The sequence below is a fragment of the Oncorhynchus gorbuscha genome, unplaced genomic scaffold (assembly GCF_021184085.1).
Source record: "Oncorhynchus gorbuscha isolate QuinsamMale2020 ecotype Even-year unplaced genomic scaffold, OgorEven_v1.0 Un_scaffold_4121, whole genome shotgun sequence".
In the NCBI taxonomy this organism is placed as follows: domain Eukaryota; kingdom Metazoa; phylum Chordata; class Actinopteri; order Salmoniformes; family Salmonidae; genus Oncorhynchus; species Oncorhynchus gorbuscha.
In genome coordinates this window covers 17,134-38,770 of record NW_025745257.1, presented here as the reverse complement: position 1 = coordinate 38,770, position 21,637 = coordinate 17,134, and the positions used below count along the sequence as shown (strand labels likewise).

The following is a 21,637-nucleotide window of genomic DNA, read 5'->3' as shown; positions in this document are numbered from 1 at the left end:
AGTAAAGTAAATCTTCAATACTCCTAGACAAATCGGAGCGATAAATAAAGCATAAAGAACAATTCCACTCGTAATGACGAGAACAGACTGGAGACTCGATCATAAACTGCAGGTTGCCTCGGGAAGGCACTTGACCGTAGCAGACTCAGACACCTGCTCACCACGCAGCATCTGAGGGAAACACGACACGACAGGGCGATACCAAGACACAGCACGGTGAACAATATACAAGGATCCGACAGGACAGAAACGGAAAACAAGGGGAGAAATAGGGACTCTAATCAGGGGAAAAGATAGGGAACAGGTGTGGGAAGACTAAATGATTGATTAGGGGAATAGGAACAGCTGGGAGCAGGAACGGAACGATAGAGAGAAGAGAGAGAGGGAGAGAGAAAAAAGGAGAACGAACCTAAAAAGACCAGCAGGGGGAAAACGAACAGAAGGAAAAGCAAAATGACAAGACAATATAAGACAAAACATGACAGTACCCCCCCACTCACCGAGCGCCTCCTGGCGCACTCGAGAGGAATCCTGGCGGCAACGGAGGAAATCATCAATCAGTGAACGGTCCAGCACGTCCCGAGACGGAACCCAACTCCTCTCCTCAGGACCGTAACCCTCCCAATCCACTAAGTATTGGTGACCCCGTCCCCGAGAACGCATGTCCATGATCCTACGTACCTTGTAAATAGGTGCGCTCGACAAGGACGGGGGGAGGGAAGACGAACGGGGGTGCGAAGAAAGGGCTTGACACAGGAGACATGGAAGACAGGATGGACGCGACGAAGATGTCGCGGAAGAAGCAGTCGCACAGCGACAGGATTGACGACCTGGGAGACACGGAACGGACCAATGAACCGCAGAGTCAACTTACGAGAAGCTGTCGTAAGAGGAAGGTTGCGAGTGGAAAGCCACACTCTCTGGCCACAACAATACCTTGGACTCTTAATCCTACGTTTATTGGCGGCTCTCACAGTCTGTGCCCTGTAACGGCAAAGTGCAGACCTCACCCTCCTCCAGGTGCGCTCACAACGTTGGACAAACGCTTGAGCGGAGGGAACGCTGGACTCGGCAAGCTGGGATGAGAACAGAGGAGGCTGGTAACCCAGACTACTCTGAAACGGAGATAACCCGGTAGCAGACGAAGGAAGCGAGTTGTGAGCGTATTCTGCCCAGGGGAGCTGTTCTGCCCAAGAGGCAGGGTTTCTGAAAGAAAGGCTGCGTAGTATGCGACCAATCGTCTGATTGGCCCTCTCTGCTTGACCGTTAGACTGGGGATGAAACCCGGAAGAGAGACTGACGGACGCACCAATCAAACGACAGAACTCCCTCCAAAACTGTGACGTGAATTGCGGACCTCTGTCTGAAACGGCGTCTAACGGGAGGCCATGAATTCTGAACACATTCTCGATGATGATTTGTGCCGTCTCCTTAGCGGAAGGAAGTTTAGCGAGGGGAATGAAATGTGCCGCCTTAGAGAACCTATCGACAACCGTAAGAATCACAGTCTTCCCCGCAGACAAAGGCAGACCGGTAATGAAGTCTAGGGCGATGTGAGACCATGGTCGAGAAGGAATGGGGAGCGGTCTGAGACGACCGGCAGGAGGAGAGTTACCTGACTTAGTCTGCGCGCAGTCCGAACAAGCAGCCACGAAACGGCGCGTGTCACGCTCCTGAGTCGGCCACCAAAACCGCTGGCGAATAGAAGCAAGAGTGCCTCGAACACCGGGATGACCAGCTAACTTGGCAGAGTGAGCCCACTGAAGAACAGCCAGACGAGTGGAAACAGGAACGAAAAGAAGGTTACTAGGACAAGCGCGCGGCGACGCAGTGTGCGTGAGTGCTTGCTTAACCTGTCTTTCAATTCCCCAGACTGTCAACCCGACAACACGCCCATAAGGAAGAATCCCCTCGGGATCAGTAGAAGCCACAGAAGAACTAAAAAGACGGGATAAGGCATCAGGCTTGGTGTTCTTGCTACCCGGACGGTAAGAAATCACAAACTCGAAACGAGCGAAAAACAACGCCCAACGAGCTTGACGAGCATTAAGTCGTTTGGCAGAACGGATGTACTCAAGGTTCTTATGGTCTGTCCAAACGACAAAAGGAACGGTCGCCCCCTCCAACCACTGTCGCCATTCGCCTAGGGCTAAGCGGATGGCGAGCAGTTCGCGGTTACCCACATCATAGTTGCGTTCAGATGGCGACAGGCGATGAGAAAAATAAGCGCAAGAATGAACCTTATCGTCAGACTGGAAGCGCTGGGATAGAATGGCTCCCACGCCTACCTCTGAAGCGTCAACCTCGACAATGAATTGTCTAGTGACGTCAGGAGTAACGAGGATAGGAGTGGACGTAAAACGTTCTTTTAGAAGATCAAAAGCTCCCTGGGCGGAACCGGACCACTTAAAACACGTCTTGACAGAAGTAAGAGCTGTGAGAGGGGCAGCAACTTGACCGAAATTACGAATGAAACGCCGATAGAAATTAGCGAAACCTAGAAAGCGCTGCAACTCGACACGTGACCTTGGAACGGGCCACTCACTGACAGCTTGGACCTTAGCGGAATCCATCTGAATGCCTTCAGCGGAAATAACGGAACCGAGAAAAGTAACGGAGGAGACATGAAAAGAGCACTTCTCAGCCTTCACGTAGAGACAATTCTCTAAAAGGCGCTGGAGAACACGTCGAACGTGCTGAACATGAATCTCGAGTGACGGTGAAAAAATCAGGATATCATCAAGGTAGACAAAAACAAAGATGTTCAGCATGTCTCTCAGAACATCATTAACTAATGCCTGAAAAACAGCTGGCGCATTGGCGAGACCAAACGGTAGAACCCGGTACTCGAAATGCCCTAACGGAGTGTTAAACGCCGTTTTCCACTCGTCCCCCTCTCTGATGCGCACGAGATGGTAAGCGTTACGAAGGTCCAACTTAGTAAAGCACCTGGCTCCCTGCAGAATCTCGAAGGCTGATGACATAAGGGGAAGCGGATAACGATTCTTAACCGTTATGTCATTCAGCCCTCGATAATCCACGCAGGGGCGCAGAGTACCGTCCTTTTTCTTAACAAAAAAGAACCCCGCCCCGGCCGGAGTGGAAGAAGGCACTATGGTACCGGCGTCAAGAGACACAGACAAATAATCCTCGAGAGCCTTACGTTCGGGAGCCGACAGAGAGTATAGTCTACCCCGAGGAGGAGTGGTCCCCGGAAGGAGATCAATACTACAATCATACGACCGGTGAGGAGGAAGGGAGTTGGCTCGGGACCGACTGAAGACCGTGCGCAGATCATGATATTCCTCCGGCACTCCTGTCAAATCGCCAGGTTCCTCCTGAGAAGTGGGGACAGAAGAAACGGGAGGGATGGCAGACATTAAACACTTCACATGACAAGAAACGTTCCAGGATAGGATAGAATTACTAGACCAATTAATAGAAGGATTATGACATACTAGCCAGGGATGACCCAAAACAACAGGTGTAAAAGGTGAACGAAAAATCAAAAAAGAAATAGTCTCACTGTGGTTACCAGATACTGTGAGGGTTAAAGGTAGTGTCTCAAATCTGATACTGGGAAGATGACTACCATCTAAGGCGAACATGGGCGTAGGCTTGTCTAACTGTCTGAAAGGAATGTCATGTTTCCGAGCCCATGCTTCGTCCATGAAACAACCCTCAGCCCCAGAGTCTATCAAGGCACTGCATGTAGCACCCGAACCGGTCCAGCGTAGATGGACCGACATAGTGGTACAGGATCTAGATGGAGAGACCTGAGTAGTAGCGCTCACCAGTAGCCCTCCGCTTACTGATGAGCTCTGGCTTTTACTGGACATGAATTGACAAAATGTCCAGCAAGTCCGCAATAGAGGCACAGGCGGTTGGTGATCCTCCGTTCCCTCTCCTTAGTCGAGATGCGAATACCTCCCAGCTGCATGGGCTCAGTCTCTGAGCCAGAGGAGGGAGATGGTTGCGATGCGGAGCAGGGAAACACCGTTGACGCGAGCTCTCTTCCACGAGCTTGGTGACGAAGATCTACCCGTCGTTCTATGCGGATGGCGAGAGCAATCAAAGAGTCCACACTGGAAGGAACCTCCCGGGAGAGAATCTCATCTTTAACCACTGCGTGGAGTCCTCCAGAAAACGAGCGAGCAGCGCCGGCTCGTTCCAGTCACTAGAGGCAGCAAGAGTGCGAAACTCTATAGAGTAATCCGTTATGGATCGATCACCTTGGCATAGGGAAGCCAGGGCCCTAGAAGCCTCCCTACCAAAAACTGAACGGTCAAAAACCCGAATCATCTCCTCTTTAAAGTTCTGGTAATTGTTAGAACAATCAGCCCTTGCCTCCCAGATAGCTGTGCCCCACTCTCGAGCCCGGCCAGTAAGGAGTGAAATGACGTAAGCAACCCGAGCTCTCTCTCTAGAGTATGTGTTGGGTTGGAGAGAGAACACAATATCACACTGGGTGAGAAAGGAGCGGCACTCCGTGGGCTGCCCGGAGTAGCAAGGTGGGTTATTAACCCTAGGTTCCGGAGGCTCGGCAGACCAGGAAGTAACAGGTGGCACGAGACGAAGACTCTGGAACTGTCCAGAGAGGTCGGAAACCTGAGCGGCCAGGTTCTCCACGGCATGACGAGCAGCAGACAATTCCTGCTCGTGTCTGCCGAGCATGGCTCCTTGGATCTCGACGGCAGTGTTACGAGCGTCTGTAGTCGCTGGGTCCATTCTTTGGTCGGATCCTTCTGTTATGCAGGTGAATGAGGACCCAAAAGCGACTTGGCGAAAACAGAGTCTTTAATCCAGTAAAGTAAATCTTCAATACTCCTAGACAAATCGGAGCGATAAATAAAGCATAAAGAACAATTCCACTCGTAATGACGAGAACAGACTGGAGACTCGATCATAAACTGCAGGTTGCCTCGGGAAGGCACTTGACCGTAGCAGACTCAGACACCTGCTCACCACGCAGCATCTGAGGGAAACACGACACGACAGGGCGATACCAAGACACAGCACGGTGAACAATATACAAGGATCCGACAGGACAGAAACGGAAAACAAGGGGAGAAATAGGGACTCTAATCAGGGGAAAAGATAGGGAACAGGTGTGGGAAGACTAAATGATTGATTAGGGGAATAGGAACAGCTGGGAGCAGGAACGGAACGATAGAGAGAAGAGAGAGAGAGAGGGAGAGAGAAAAAAGGAGAACGAACCTAAAAAGACCAGCAGGGGGAAAACGAACAGAAGGAAAAGCAAAATGACAAGACAATATAATACAAAACATGACAATTTCTCTCAGATGTGCACACATTTGTTTACATCCCTTATAGTGAAAATTTCCCATTTGCCAAGATAATCCATCCACCTGATAGGTGTGGCATATCAAGAAGCTAATTAAACAGCATGATCATTACACAGGTGCACCTTGTGCTGGGGACAATTTTAAAATGCAATTTTTCTCAGTTTCACTGTTGGCGTGGTTACTGCGTTTTGCATTTGTAGGGCAGCATAGAGATGAGGTTACTTTATTATTACATTCAAATTCATCTCATAAAACAAATGTAATACACAACAACTGAAATATTTGATTGATTAAATGATGGTTAATAAGTGACAAGGGATTTTTATTATTTGTTTTATTTTGTGTTACAGCATTCAACTCACATAATGCATTTAATGTAAAGAAAAATAATTGAAAACAAAATCGAAAACTGAAACCGACCACAAAAAGCATCAAAAAAGCATTAATGATGTACTGGGTGAAGTTGGAATCCTGTGTTGGCATTATGTACTACAGTAGATGATGAGTTGAGTAGTTCAGTATCAGGTATGAAGTTAAAACCCAGATGCAGACAACGTCGAATTAACAATGGTTTGGTTTAATAATCCAACAGGGGCATACAGACAACTGTTGGAGCAGGCAAGACAGGTCAAGGCAGGGAGGTGTCAGTAAACCAGAGGTGGGGCAACGGTACCGGATGGCAGGCAGGCTCAGGGTAGGCAGAGGTCAATAATCCAGAGGTGGGGCAATGGTACAGGTTGGCAGGCAGGCTCAGGGGCAGGCAGAGTGGTCAGGCAGGCGGGCTCAGTGTCAGGACAGGCAAGGGTCAAAACCAGGAGGGCAAGAAAAGAGAGACTGGCAAAAGCAGGAGCTGGGAACAAAAACGCTGGTTGACTTGACAAGCAAGACGAACTGGGAACTGTGACAGTACCCCTCCCCCCTCTCTTTAGGGGCGCCACCTGGCGTCCTACCTGGTTGACCGGGGTGCTGGCAGTGGAAGTCAGCAATGAGGGCTGGGTCCAGGATGTCTATAGTGGAGACCATGTTGGAGACCATGTCCACCCAGGGTCCGTGGATGTGCTGCATCATAAGCAGGGCCGTCTCCTTGGTCGTGGGTAGTTTGGAGAGAGGAATGGAGTGGGCGTCTTTGGAAAACCATTCGACCACAGTCAGGATGGCAGTGTTGTCCTCAGATGGGGGAGACACGTGATGAAATCCAGGAATATATGGGACGGGATGGTGAGGGATAGGCAGTGGTTGGAGAAGACCAGCCAGAGCTTGTAGAGGAGTCTTGTTCTGTGCGCAGACCGTGCAGGCGGAGATAAACGTGGCAACATCCGGAACCATAGTAGACCACCAAAAGTGACGTCGCACAAAGGCCAGGGTCCGACGAGAGCTTGGGTGACAGGCATGCCTGGAGGAATGGTTCCACTCCAGGACCACGGAGCGGACAGCGGCTGGGACTGCTGTGCCTCCCAGACCTGTTTCCCCATAACCCAGCTGAGTGCCATTGCCAGGCACGAGGTCGGAAGGAGTGATAACCGTGCAAGACAGGAAATCCGTCTTGACGTTCTTGGACCCCGGCCGGTAGGAGAGAGTAAAGTTGAACCGGGTAAACAGCAGGGCCCATCCCACTTGCCTGGAGTTGAGGCCCTTGGCGGTGCGGAGATACTCCAGGTTCTTGTGGTCGGTCCACACAATGAACGGATGTTCCGCCCCTTCTAGCCAGTGCATCCATTCATCCAACGCCATCTTCACCGCGAGAAGCTCCCGATTCGCCACATCATAATTCCTCTCCGTGGCATTGAGGTGGTGGGAGAAGAAGGCGCAGGGACGCAGCTTAAGGTCCAGGGCAGAACGTTGGGACAGGACAGCCCCACTACGACATTTGAAGAATCGGCCTCCACCACAAACTTACGGGAAGGGTCAGGATGAACCAGGATAGGAGCAGTGGTGAAGTGGTATTTAAGATCCCAGAATGCCCAGTCAGAGGCAGAGGACCATGTGAACGGAACCTTGGTAGAGGTGAGTGCAGACATGGGGAGGCCAGGGTGATGTAACCCCAGATAAAACAGCGATACAAGTTGGCGAACCCTTGAAGCTGCACCCTGGACTTAGGAGGAGGCCAATCCACCACCTCTCTCACCTTCTTGGGATCCATCAGGACACTCCCAGCAGAGATGATGTAGCCCAGAAAGGGAATAGTGGAGCGATGGAACTCACACTTTTCTGCCTTAACAAACGACCTGTTCACCAGAAGGCGCTAGAGAACCTGTTGTTTGTGGAGCATGTGTTCTTGGGGGGAGCAGGAGAAGATGAGGATGTTATCAATGTAGACAATAGACAAACTGGTTCAACATGTCGAGGAGAACATCATTCACCAGAGCCTGAAACATGGCAGGGGCTTTAGTGAGGCCAAAGGGAATGACCGGATATTCGTACTGGCCACTGGCCATGTTGCAGACGGTCTTCCACTCGTTCCCCTCTCGTATCCGCACCAGGTGGTAGGTGTTTCGTAGATCCAGCTTTGAGAAAACAGTGGCCTCCTGGAGCGGCTCAAAGGCAAAGGAGGAAATGAGTGGTAGCGAATAACGGTTCTTCACAGGTAATGTCATTAACTCACCGGTAGTCAATGCACGGGCGCAGGGTCTTGTCCTTTTTCTCCACAAAGAAGAACCCTGCCCCAGCAGGAGAGGAAGAGGAACGGATAAATCCTGTCGCTAAGGAGTCCCAAATGTAGGTCTCCATAGCCTTGGTCTCTGGTCCTGACAGACATTAAAGACATCCCCGGGGCAGCGTTGTGCTAGGGAGAAGGTCAATCCCGCAGTCATAGGGGCGGTGTGGCTGAAGGGAAGTGGCCCGGGACTTGCTGAACACCTCCGGGAGGTCCTGGTACTCCGCGGGGATGGCGTAGAGGTCCGGAGCAACTTCCGAGCCCCCAGGAAGATGTCCCAGGGTAAGGTGCAACGACTTCAGACAATGGGCGTGGCAGAATGGACTCCAGCCTACAATGGGACCAGTAGACCAGTTGATGAGGGGATTGTGTCTCTGGAGCCAGGAGAATCCCTTAACCACAGGAATCTGCGGGGACTTGATGAGCAGGAATTGAATGGTCTCGCTGTGATTCACTGACACACGTAGGTTGATGGGAGTGGTGTTATGGGTGACCCGGCCTATAGAGCGCCCGTCCAGCGCTCAACATCCATGGGAATGGAAAGGGGCTGAGTGGGGATGTTCAGCTTGGAAGCCAGTGTGGCATCCAAAAAAAAGCTCTCATCAGCCCTAGGGTCAATGAGACCCGGAGAGATTTAGACTGGTTTCCCCACAGCAGAATGACATCAAAATGGGTGCGAGTAAGGGAGGCTGAAAAGTTCTCCATATGGCCCACCAGAGTATTCGCTCCTACCAGTGAGCCTGGTCTTTTACCAGGCAAGGGGACACAAAATGACCAAAATGACCGCAATACAGGAAGCTCCTTGTGTTGATCCTGTGTTGCCGTTCCGCTGGCGACAGCCCAGCTCTGCCTAGTTGCATAGGCTCGGGAAACAGTGCCTCAGCCGTCTTTGGTAACTCTCGAGGAAGGTTGGGAATCTTGGGTGCTTTCGGCAACGGGACCATCGGGTACTTCTGGGATGACTCGAACCTCCTGATGTGGGGAGGATGTCATAACAGTCAAGATGATGTAGGCTATTAGGCTAATTCGCTATAATTGAATCAAAAACATTGGACTACTTTAGTTTAATGATGATATGGTTGCCATAGTGCAGTGAAGTAGCCTAGGCAGAATATATTGTAAATATTTAATTGTTTTTGAGTGTTTTTTTATTGCATTTTTCAACTTTTTTTGTTTTTGATAACATATTGATAGAGTTACTGAAATATCTGGTGGTGACTCATAGAATTGCAGGACTGATTGTGGCAAGTCAGTTTATATTTGATTATATGATTTAAATGATGCAGCAACACCAGATCGACATCATAAGCTTTTTGGCCCCCTGCCCCAGTTCCTAGAGGGAAGTGGACTGCGGTGTGAGTGGATACAGAGCCTCGCTTCGTAGGGGACTTTTCTGGACCACTGCTGAGATGTGGTGCTCTAACTGGTTCTTTTACAGTCGCCGAAGCATCACAGAGGTGGGTGCTATATTTTAGTAGTGGATGATCCAGCCTACCTACGGAGTAGGGGCTGTAACTATCGAAGATAACAAGGTGCCCTGTCACACCCTGACCTGAGAGAGCCTTTTTTATGTCTCTATTTTGGTTTAGTCAGGGTGTGATTTGGGTGGGCATTCTATGTTCTGATTTTCTATGTTTTCTATTTCTTTGTGTTTGGCCGGGTATGGTTCTCAATCATGGACAGCTGTCTTTCGTTGTCTCTGATTGGGAATCATACTTAGGCAGCCTTTTCCCCTGTTGGTTTGGTGGGAAGTTGACTTTTGTTAGTGGCACTATAACCCTGTAAGCTTCACGGTTGTTTCTTCGTTTGTTGGCGACATTTTAAAGAAAAGGAAAATGTACGCTCAAGACGCTGCACTTTGGTCCACTTCTTTCGACGGCCGTGATATGCCCGACAACGGGCTCCATGGCCTGTCTGTCAGATGTCTCTACCTCCCTGCCTGGCTGTACCATCTATGCTCCCTCCTCTCATCATCTAAAGCTGTGGAGGACTAGGAACAGACAGATCTCTACGTTTGTTTTGTTTAATCGTTTAGGTAATGTTGTTTTTAAAGGAATTTAGAAATTGTACTTGTAATGAAAAGTGCTATATAAAATACCTCTTATTATTATTATTATTGTTATAACTGATGATTTATTTGTGTGTGCATGGCCCAAGGGAAATTAGTGTTAGAAGTACATCTCAATCATTGATGGTGGAATTGGCATCCAGTGTTCAATTAAATGTTATAGATTTATAACTGATGATATACATGTGGTGCATTCGGAAAGCATTCAGACCCCTTGACTTTTTCCACATTTTGTTACGTTACAGCCTGAAATTGATTAATTGTTCCCCCCCTCATCAATCTACACACATACCCCATAGTGATAAAGCAAACCAAGAATTGCAGAAAGTTTTGCAAATGTGTTAAAAATAAAAAAACATATTAAGTTTGCATAAGTTTTCAGACCCTTCACTCAGCACTTTGTTGAAGCACCTTTGGCAGGGATTACAGCCTCGAGTCTTCTTGGGTATGACACTACAAAATTGGCACACCTGTATTTGGGGAGTTTCTCCCATTCTTCTCTGGAGATCCTCTCAAGCTCTGTCAGTTTTGATGGGAAGCGTCACTCCACAGCTATTTTCAGATCTCTCCAGAGATGTTCAATTGGGTTCAAGTCCGGGCTCTGGCTGGGCTACTCAAGAACATTCAGAGACTTTTACCGAATCCACTCCTGCGTTGTCTTGGCTGTTTTCTTAGGGTTGATGTCCTGTTGCAAGGTGAACCTTCGCCCCAGTCTGAGGTCCTGAGTGCTCTGGAGCAGGTCTTTAATCAAGGATCTCTCTGTACTGTCTCTCTGTTCATCTTTGTCCCGATCCTGACTAGTCTACCAGTCCCTGCCGCTGAAAAACATCCTTCACCGTAGGGATGGGGCCAGGTTTCCTCCAAACGTGACACTTGGCATTCAGGCCAAAGTTCAATTTTGGTTTCATCAGACCAGAAAATCTTGGTCTGAGAGTCTTTAGGTTCCTTTTGGCAAACTCCAAGCATCCTGTTATGTGCCTTTTACTGAGGAGTGGCTTCCGTCTGGCCACTCTACCATAAAGGCCTGATTCCCCCTTCCCCAGATCTGTGCCTCGACACAATCCTGTCTTGGAGCTCTACAGACAACTCCTTCGACCTCATGGCTTGGTTTTTGCTCTGACATGCACTGTCAACTGTGGGACCTTACATTGACAGGTGTTTGCTTTTCCAAATCATGTCAAAATCAATTGAATTTACCACAGGTGGACTCCAATCAAAGTGTAGAAATATCTCAAGGATGATCAATGGAAACCGGATGCACCTGAGCTCAATTTTGAGTCTCATAGCAAAGAGTATGAATAATTATATTTTATTCTTTATGAATTTGCAAGAAAAACAATTAAAACCTGTTTTTGCTTTGTCATTATGGGGTATTGCGTGTAGATTGAGGACATTTAAAAAAATCCAATTCAGAATAAGGCTGTAACGTAACAAAACGTGGAAAAAGGGGTCTGCATTATTTCCAAAGGCACTATATGTTATGCCCTGGTCAGCAAAAAGGTACAGTATGTGTGTGAGTGAGGAAATTCCCATGGTCACATGTAGAATAGTCATATAACTCATGAATGTTGATCAGTCAACCCTATCACCACCCAAACCAGCCCCAATACCAGTTGTCCTGTTATTGAGCCATCAGAGGGGGAGAAGGCAAGGTTTCAAAGAGAGAGAGGGGGTTAGGAAGAGAGGGTCAGAGAGAGAGAGAGAGAGAGAGAGAGAGAGAGAGAGAGAGAGAGAGAGAGAGAGAGAGAGGGTGCGAACTGAGAACAACTTTTCCCCATTGTTCGGTTTGGTGTTGTCAATAGTTCATTTGAGATACAGTGATAGGCTATGTTATCATTGATGCATTCCTGCAATTAACAGAAGACCACTCTTTCTCTCCATTTGCTCATTTCAGGCCAGGAAACTACGCCAGGTAAGACATCTTATTGTACATATATTAACCTGTGTTCTAGGTGTAGTTTAGTATGATTCCATTTGCAGAATCAAGACTTCCCTGCTGGAGATGGCAAATAGAAACAAACGCTGCTTGGGCTGTTACTACTTGCTGAAGTATAGACAAGTGATGATTTCCTGAAGTCTGTATAAATTGTTGAAACTTTATGATTTATGAAATGCATTTTGGAATAATGTTTTACTTGTAAGACTTTGATTTCCCATTACATAAATATACACTGGTGTCTGTCAATGGATCATATCTTTTTAATGTTCTTTGGGAAATAATGTTTGAACAGAAAATTGTTCTGAAGCAAAGCGTCTAAAGCAATTTGGTTTAATGGAATTGAATTGCTGCTAACTGATTAAGAATGTACTCAAAACCATTTTCATCTCAATTACTATATATTATAATATTGTAAGCACTTCTCATGATACTTTTTCAACAGAATATTTTTGGGGTGATAGGTTTGTGATTGTTTCAGAAACAGACATTGTAGTCTGTTAGGCAGATGTGACAATTGAATGTACGCCAGAGAGAGGTGGGGTGAGATAGGAGGGGGGAACTGTGACAGGACTGTTGTGTGTGCGGTGCACGTGTGCGAGAGAGAGAGAGGGGAATGATAGAGAGACAACGATAGACAGAGAGCAGGAGGGCGAGAAAGAGAGAGCGAGAGAGAGAGAAAAAGAGGGGGAGAGAGAGAAAGACACATCGTTACAACATTGTACATATACATACTGACATTTGAAATGTCTTTATTATTTTGGAACTTCTGTGAGTGTAATGTTTATTGTTCATTTTATTTTATGTTTATTTCACTTTTGTATATTATCTACTTCACTTGCATTGGCAATGTTAACATATGTTTCCCATGCCAATAAAGCCCCTTGAATTGAATTGAATTGAAAGAGAGATGAAGGGAAAGAGAGGCAGAGGGATCGAGAGAGAAACATAGAGAGAAGGGGGGGGGCATAGGGAGGGTGAGTGAGAGAGAGACCAAAGACCTATTGTTTGTATCTATCAGTGTGGCTGCATGTCCACATTAAGTGGGTTTGCAGGCCCATCGATCAGGCTGGCAGAGCAAAGAGGTGATGGCCTGTAGGTCCCACTCATCCTGCCCACTGGGTGTGAAGGACACTGATGTGACAGAACTAATTACACACACAGGAAGCCAGCAATAACAAGTGCCACACAAGCTCAACACGGCCTCAACACAGCCTTAACCACCTATGGCCATAACAAACATATTCCCCTAATCCACTTAAAAATTATATTTTGGTCTTTTTTTAATTCGTCCACTGTTGAAACATTCCCAAACTGTTTTGCTTGACAGCAATCAAGTTTAAGATATAGGACTTTAAAAAAAGCTAAATGTAACTTGCCTTTATCATTGTGATAATGCAAAACGCATCATCATAATGATGTGGCATCATGATGATGTGTTCTCTGGGAATACTATGCCACAGTAACATGAGTAGCCTAAGTATTGCAAATAGCTTTCCCAGTTTACCCAATATCTAGTGGTATGTCATGTGCTGAAGTACTCTGCTTATCTGTTTTAATTATGCATCTTTCCATTGAGTTAGCCTCCAATTTAATTATTTCCTCATTGATCTGTGATCATCAGAAGTCAATGCAGCTGGGTCTCTCTCTCTCACACACACACATGCACGGACACACACACAAACACAATAGCAGTATGCACACGCACACAAATACAATAATTGTACACACACACACACAAAAGTTGTACACACACACAGACACACAAACACAATAGTAGTATATAGTCAGTCACAACCGGACACTCTTCTACATATACAGTATCTACACTCCCCTCCATATGTATTTGGACAGTGAAAATATATATTTTTCAATTGTCTCTATACTCGTTGGATGCATTTGCAGTTTGTTGTGGGTTATGTTTTGTGCAATAGGAGCTGAATGGTGAACGATGACTGAAGTAAAAAAAAAAAAATAAGTAAGTAGATACAATGTTTCTGAACACTTCTAAATGAATCCTAAGAATGCCATGATTAAGAAAAATCATGAATTAATAATGATGTGTGAGAAGGTTACAGAGGCTACAACAAAACATGCTAACCTCTCACCATTACCAATAACAGGGAAGGTTAGCATTTTTGTGGGATATGATCTTTGTGCCTCTAACATTCACATCCATCATTAATCACTATTCATTCTTGGTAATCCAAAATGTTCCAAAATATATTATATTCTTACTTCGAATAAAGGTGACTCCAAATTAAACATTATTCACCATTCAGTCGCTATTGGGAAAAATATAATCTGAAACACAACCAAAGCAAAATGCAAATGCATCCAACATGTAAGCTTGATGTAGTCATTGAGTGCAAGGAATATGGGACCAAATACTAAACGTTTGACTACTGTAATGCACTATAAGTGAATTTGTCCAAATACCTACAACTTCACATGGGGGGGACTAGATACAGGTGCATCTAAACAGGACCACAGATATGTATGAAAATAACTTGAAATAAAAGGTGACATTTTGTACTTTTGCCTCATATGAAACACTGATCTCAAATCCAAAATGCAGGAGTATCTAGCCAAATTGAAAATGTTTTCTTCACTGTCCAAATATATGTGGAGGGGAGTGTATTTAAAAATATATATAAAAATATACATGTATATATAAACTCAGCAACAAAAAAAAAAACTTTTTCAGGACCCTGTATATCAAAGACAATTTGTAAAAATCCAAATAATTTCACAGATCTTCATTGTAAATGGTTTAAACACTGTGTCTCATGCTTGTTCAATGAACCATAAACAATTAATGAACATGCACCTGTGGAACGGTCGTTAAGACACTAACAGCTTACAGACGGTACGCAATTAATGTCACCGTTATGAAAACTAAGGAAACTGAAAAAGCCTTTCTACTGACTCTGAAAAACACCAAAAGAAAGATGCCCAGGGTCCCTGCTCATCTGCGTGAACGTGCCTTATGTATGATGCAAGGAGGCATGAGGACTGCAGACGTGGCCAGGGCAATAAATTGCAACGTCCGTACTGTGAGACGCCTAAGACAGCGCTACAGGGAGACAGGACGGACAGCTGATCATCCTCGTAGTGGCAGACCACATTGTAACAACACCACAGGATGGGAACATCCGAACATCACACCTGCAGGACAGGTACAGGATGGCAACGACAACTGCCAGAGTTACACCAGGAACGCACAATCCCTCCATCAGTCCTCCATCAGTGCTCAACAACAACGTCGCCAATGGGCACAAACCCACCGTCGCAAGACCAGACAGGACTGGCAGTGCTCTTCACTGACGAGTCATGGTTTTGTCTCACCAGGGGTGATGATCGGATTCCCGTTTATTGTCGAAGGAATGAGCGTTACACCGAGGCTTGTACACCTTGTACTTGGAGATGGAGGGTCCATCATAGTCTGGGGCGGTGTGTCACAGCATCATCGGACTGAGCTTGTTGTCATTGCAGGCTATCTCAACGCTGTGCGTTACAGGGAAGACATCCTCCTCCCTCGTGGTACCCTTCCTGCAGGCTCATCCTGTCATGACCCTCCAGCTTGATAATGCCACCAGCCATACTGCTCGTTCTGTGCATGATTTCCTTTAAGACAGGAATGTCAGTGTTCTGCCATGGCCAGCGAAGAGCCCAGATCTCAATCCCATTGAGCACGTCTGGGACCTGTTGGATCGGAGGTTGAGGGTTAGGGACATTTGTTATGAGATTTTGATGAATAATGACTAAATTAGGTATACATTATTTAGCTTAAAACTACACCTAAACAGAATAGTACTATGTTACTGTATGGATGTATGAATCTTATTATAATCATAGTACTGAATATAATGTGTGTAATTATAATCAAGGATTAGAATAAAGACTCTCTGTTCCTTGTTAGAAATGAATGAAGTTCTTGTCAGACTGGCTAGAATGCGGTGTTCCTTACAGACATCTTATCTCTACACAGGGAGAGGAGAGACCTTGGGCTAGTAGTAAATTATTTAACAGGTGGTGGTCGATGTGGGAAGGCTTGTGAACTATACTGCCATTGTATCGGAATGGAGGAAGGACAGTTTAGAACCTATGACGTCATTTTTAGTTTATAACCTGTTGTAAATTGTACCATGATCAGTACTCTCGAGAATAAACGCTATTGATTGATTTTGAGACTGGCCTCTGTCTATTTTATGCAAATAAGTATCTTATAAATTCTTAGAAATGGGCAGAGTGGTTTAATTTAATTGGTTAATAAACATATAGGAATCAAATTCCTTTAACACCATTCCCCCCAGAAAACTTGCAGGTGCCTTGGTGGAAGAGTGGGGTAACATCTCACAGCAAGAACTGGCAAATATGGTGTAGTCCATGAGAAGGAGATGCACTGCAGTATTTAATGCAGCTGGTGGCCACACCATATACTGACTATTACTTTTGATTTTGACCCCCCCTTTGTTCAGGGACACATTATTCCATTTCTGTTAGTCACATGTCTGTGGAACTTGTTCAGGTTATGTCTCAGTTGTTGAATTTTGTTATGTTCATACAAATATTTACCCATGTTAAGTTTGCTGAAAATCAATGTGTTTTTTTGTTGCTGCTGAGTTTATGTACATTTTTGTTAACGTAATGGTTGTGTAAGTTGTGCTTAATATACACTGTTATTTTGCTAATCTTTCCCGTAGTCTTTTTTGTCCTCCAGGATGGACCATGAGCGAATGGGAGACCGGGGAATGGGGGGCATTCACCATCGATATGAAGAGGAGGGTGAGTGAGATACAGTACATCAGGCTTTCATCCTAATCTAAAAATACATTGCTGTTCCTCTTTAAAACAAACATTATGTATATTGTGCAATGGGCCTATCATAATGGAATCAGTCAAACTTTTTCTTGCTTACAAGAAGACATGAGAGATGTTTTTAAATAATCGACAAGACAGTTCAGATCAGTTACTTTTAATTGCATAGCATTCATCATTGTACTGTATTTAAACATCTAATGTATATTTATTAGATCAATCATTTGTGTAAATGTGCAATTTATCTCAATGAGGAATTCTCTATTTTCTATGTGATGATAATTGGCGATAACAAAGATTAAAGATCAACATGATTGGGATCGACATTGGATACCATTTTATATGCAGACATGAGTTTGCATGTGTGTGTCTGTGTGTTTGCGTCTGTGTGTGTGTGTGTGCGTGCATGCATGCATGCATGCGCGCGTGTGTATGCATGTGAAAGATTGTGTGTAAACCTGTGTGTGTGTTTGCATGTACTTTCAGTTTGGGTCACTGTGTCCTGAGCAGACCTGTGTCTATCAATTTGCCAGCAGGGATATGTGTTGTTCCAGCAATGATTTCACTGTATTCAGCGTTGCACTGAGGAGGATGTCCCCGAGTTAGTTAGGACTAGGCCTCGCATGCTAGGATCATTTTTGTCTAGCTTCCGGGCTCCTTCAGGCAAATAATATTCCATTATTTAAACAGTTTTCTTTTGCACCATTGGTTTAGAACAATGTTCTAATTGCCAATAATGTTTAATTGTAGTTGTTGCCTCAAATGAACTTGATCATGCACTGACATTCAAAAAAGCATCCCATTGGAAAGCGACAGTACAGTCGCTATCAAAGTAATATACAACAACACAAAAGTTGACATGGTTGTGGTTTGTAGCTGACAGGAAAACATGACAAAGTATGTCACTTAGGAAAGATCATATGCAGAAGAAGAGTGATATTTTACAGTATGCAAATCATTAACAACAATGCATTTGATTTTGTCATTCATTATGTAAGTGAGTGGCTTTTTCATTAGAGAAACACGAACACTGTATCATCATTTATTCATTGTTTGTTTCAATGACTGAACATTCATGGAAATGTTCCTTTGTGTACCAGGGGTTAATGAGTAATGTGATGGGACTCAGTTATTATGTGCTGGTTGTTGCTTGGCTTTTCTAAGTATTGTACTGTACAACTTTTATCAGGCCTTGCTTGATGGATTTTTAATGTTCTGTTTCATGTTTTGCAGTACATTTCCCTCGATGACATGTTAATGTACTTTAATACCGTTTCTTTCCTGACCATTAGTCCAACTGCATTGGTGTCCCAGTACCCAACTTTGTTGTTAACTTAACTTTGGATTACCGTTTGTCCACAGACCAGCAGAACATCTACATTGGTGTCCCGGTGCCTCGTGGGTACAGACGGAAGCGCCGGCGAAGACGTTCTGCAGGGGGCCATGAGGCGGGGAACATGGAGAGGGGGACAGTCACTATGACCAGCACAAACAGCATGACCACGAGCATGATGACAGGGACAGATACAGAGACATAGACATTGAGGAGGGACTCGTGGACCAACACGACATCCAAGTCCCTCAAGACATCAACCGCACAGGTAAGTCATGGGTCTGCATCCCAAATGGCAACCCTATTTGCTATGTAGTGCACTTGTTTTTTTTATCAGGTCCACAATCACATTACACTTCAGTGCCTATGCACCATAACAACCAATGGTCAGAGGTGATTTTAGCATGTAAATCTTGGTGGGGCAAACTCAACTGTTTTATTATCAGGCATGCCAGCAAAGCCACAACACAACACTAAACAATACATGAATTGCACCATAACGGTGACAAACGGTGCCCAAAAACTGTTAGGGCCTACATAATGCTGTCCCAAAAGCAGAGCTTTCTTTTCAGCACCATGGAGTGAATCCTTACCACCGCCACACCCGACTATCAGCGGAGCCTTGTCTGGCAGCGAAACTGTTCATTCAGCCTCATTTAGTGCCTTTCTAAAAAGCATAGCTGATTTTTTTTTCACGTTTATTTAACCAGGTAGGCTATCTGAGAATAAGTTCTCATTTACAACTGCGACCTGGCCAAGATTTTTAAGAAGCAGTGAGACAAATAAATAAAATAATAACTAACAGTATGGGGATGAGGTAGTTGGATGGTCTATTTACTGATTGACTGTGTACAGGTGCAGTGATCTGTGAGCTGTTCTGACAGCTGGTGCTTAAAGTTAGTGAGGGAGATATGAGCCTCCAGGTTCAGTGATTTTTTCAATTTGGCAGCAGAGAACTGGAAGGAAAGGCAGCTAAGGTAGTAATTGGCTTTGGGGGTGACCAGTGAAATATACCTAGCTGGAGCGCGTGCTACGGGTAAGTGCTGCTATGGTGACCAGTGAGCTGAGATAAGGCGGGGCTTTACCTAGCAAAGACTTATAGATGACCTAGTGCCAGTGGGTTTGGCAACGAATATGAAGCGAGGGCCAGCCAACGAGAGCATACAGGTTGCAGTGGAGGGTAGTATATGGGGCTTTGTTGACAAAACAGATGGCACTGTGATAGACTGAATCCAATTTGCTGAGTAGAGCGTTGGAGGCTATTTTGTAAACGACATCACCGAAGTTAAGGATCGGTTGGATAGTCAGTTTTACGAGGGTATGTTTGACAGCATGAGTGAAGGATGCTTTATTGCGAAATAGGAAGCCGATTCTAGATTTAATTTTGGATTGGAGATGCTTAATGTGAGCCTGGAAGGAGAGTTTACAGTCTAAGCAGACACCTAGGTATTTGTAGATGTCCACATATTCTAAGTCAGAACCGTCCAGAGTAGTGATGCAGGATGGGCGGGCAGGTGATGGTAGCGATCGGTTGAAGAGCATGCATTTAGTTTTCCATGGTTGACTTGATTAAACCTCTTAAGGATCCGCCCCTTTTTTTCAATTTTCGCCTCAAATGACATACCCAAATCTAACTGCCTGTAGATCAGGCCCTGAAGCAAGGATATGCATATTCTTGGTACCATTTGAAAGGAAACACTTTGGAGTTCGTGGAAATTTGAAAGGAATGTAGGAGAATATAACACAATAGATCTGGTAAAAGATAATACAAAGACAATAAACAACTGTTCTTTTGTATTGTTTTGATACCATCATCTTTAAAAGGCAAGAGAAAGGCCATAATGTATTATTCCAGCCCAGGTGCACCAACTGGGAACTCTGGTAAAAAAAAACATGGTTGAATCATGACGTCAGTCATCTTCAAGTTCCCGACTTGGAAATCCAAGTTGGATGACCATTCAAAACATATTTTTCCAGTCTTAACTCATTTTTCTTCCCGAGTTCCCAGGTGTCTTGAAGTCTAAGCTTTTCCAGTTCTGAGTTTCCAGTTGTTTTGAATGTGGCAGAAGTCATGCTGGATTGACAGCATGACCAATGTATTCAACCTTTTCTGGCCCATGGTGTTGCATGTGAATGGTTATCCTTTTAAATTTGGAAAAGAGACCCTTAAACCCAGACTTGGACCACACACCCTCTTCACTGAATAGCAGGCTAGTGATTGCTTTGTAACACTTGCAGTTAACCACTGATTCGTTCCAAACCACTCATTGTTGAATTTGCGATTTTCAACTTGTTGTGTAATGTTTATGTCCAATAGCCAAAGAGCAGCGATACTTTTTATCTCTAATTTCTCTTCAAATGACAACAATTGCAAGGATTTGGCAGAAGATTGTCGATTTGATTCATGATAAAGACTACTTGTCTATCTTGCTACCTAAGATTTTGAAAGTATGATGTTGACATGATCAGTCCAATCACAGATACGGTAGATATAACGTGATTTGATGTCATTTTGTCTGTGGCCAATGACCTTGAGCCTTCTTGGATGGGCACTTCTAATGTAAATCTATGGCAGCACCCAAGGGGTTTGAATTTTCGAGCTCTCCCTGTAGATTTTGCGGTTAAGTAGTGTCCCCATGAGTGACAGAACACTGAGCCAATCACGGCGCAACTAGAGAACAGTACCAACCGCTACGCTCTGTATTTTCCGCTGTCTGGCCCACCACCGCAGAAAACACTAAGCAAAGCTGAAACACCTGAATTTTGGAGATGCATTACTCTAGAACGCAAAAAAAGAGACCAGGTTTGCCCCTCTTTTTTAATTGTTTAAAAAATTGTTTTATTTTATTAATATCAAATCAATACTATGTTTGCCCCACCTGTCCTGAACGACGGGTTGTCATTGACAATGATGTATACTGTATGTATGGGCAATTCCATGGTTATGCTGAAACTCAGATTTTTCACTTATAATGTATACCAAACATTTTTTATTTTATTAAAAGCAAACCATACAAGTCTATGCACAATGACTAATTTTAACAATTTACACTGAACATTTTACAAAAACACATTTATTGGAAGAACTGTGCAGATGCAAAGTTAGTGAAGTGGATTTACACCCGGGAACGGAATTGTGGCAACGCAATTTCATCATGTGTCCCTGATCTGTACTACACAGAAATGCATAATTAAATATATGAATATCATTCTCTTCATGGTTATGTATCCTAAATAGATAGGCACACAAAAATGTATTTATATGCATTATCCTTCTTTGCATATTTGTGTATTATTCTACACAATGGCTATTATTTTAATGAGCTCTGGCCCCAAACAAGACCCAATTTGGTTGGTCTGGACCAAATCTGAACCAATCATAGACGTGTATGTTTCACAAGTTTGGACATCAACGTACAGCACAGGAAGGCTCAGTAGAGTACAGCATAGAACAGTATAGTAGAGTTCAGTTCTGTACAGTAGAGTAGACTAGAGTACAGTACACTAAATTAGAGTTCAG

The 21,637-nt window shown here is 44.8% G+C and overlaps 1 long non-coding RNA gene across 1 annotated transcript; it reads left to right on the top strand.

Moving 5' to 3' along the window:
- The first annotated feature begins 11,757 nt into the window (after positions 1-11,757).
- LOC124018163 lies at positions 11,758-18,254 on the top strand. Its single transcript, XR_006835583.1, has 3 exons — positions 11,758-11,939; positions 16,670-16,751; positions 18,147-18,254. It is a non-coding gene; the product is annotated as an uncharacterized LOC124018163 (long non-coding RNA).
- The last annotated feature ends 3,383 nt before the right edge of the window (positions 18,255-21,637 follow it).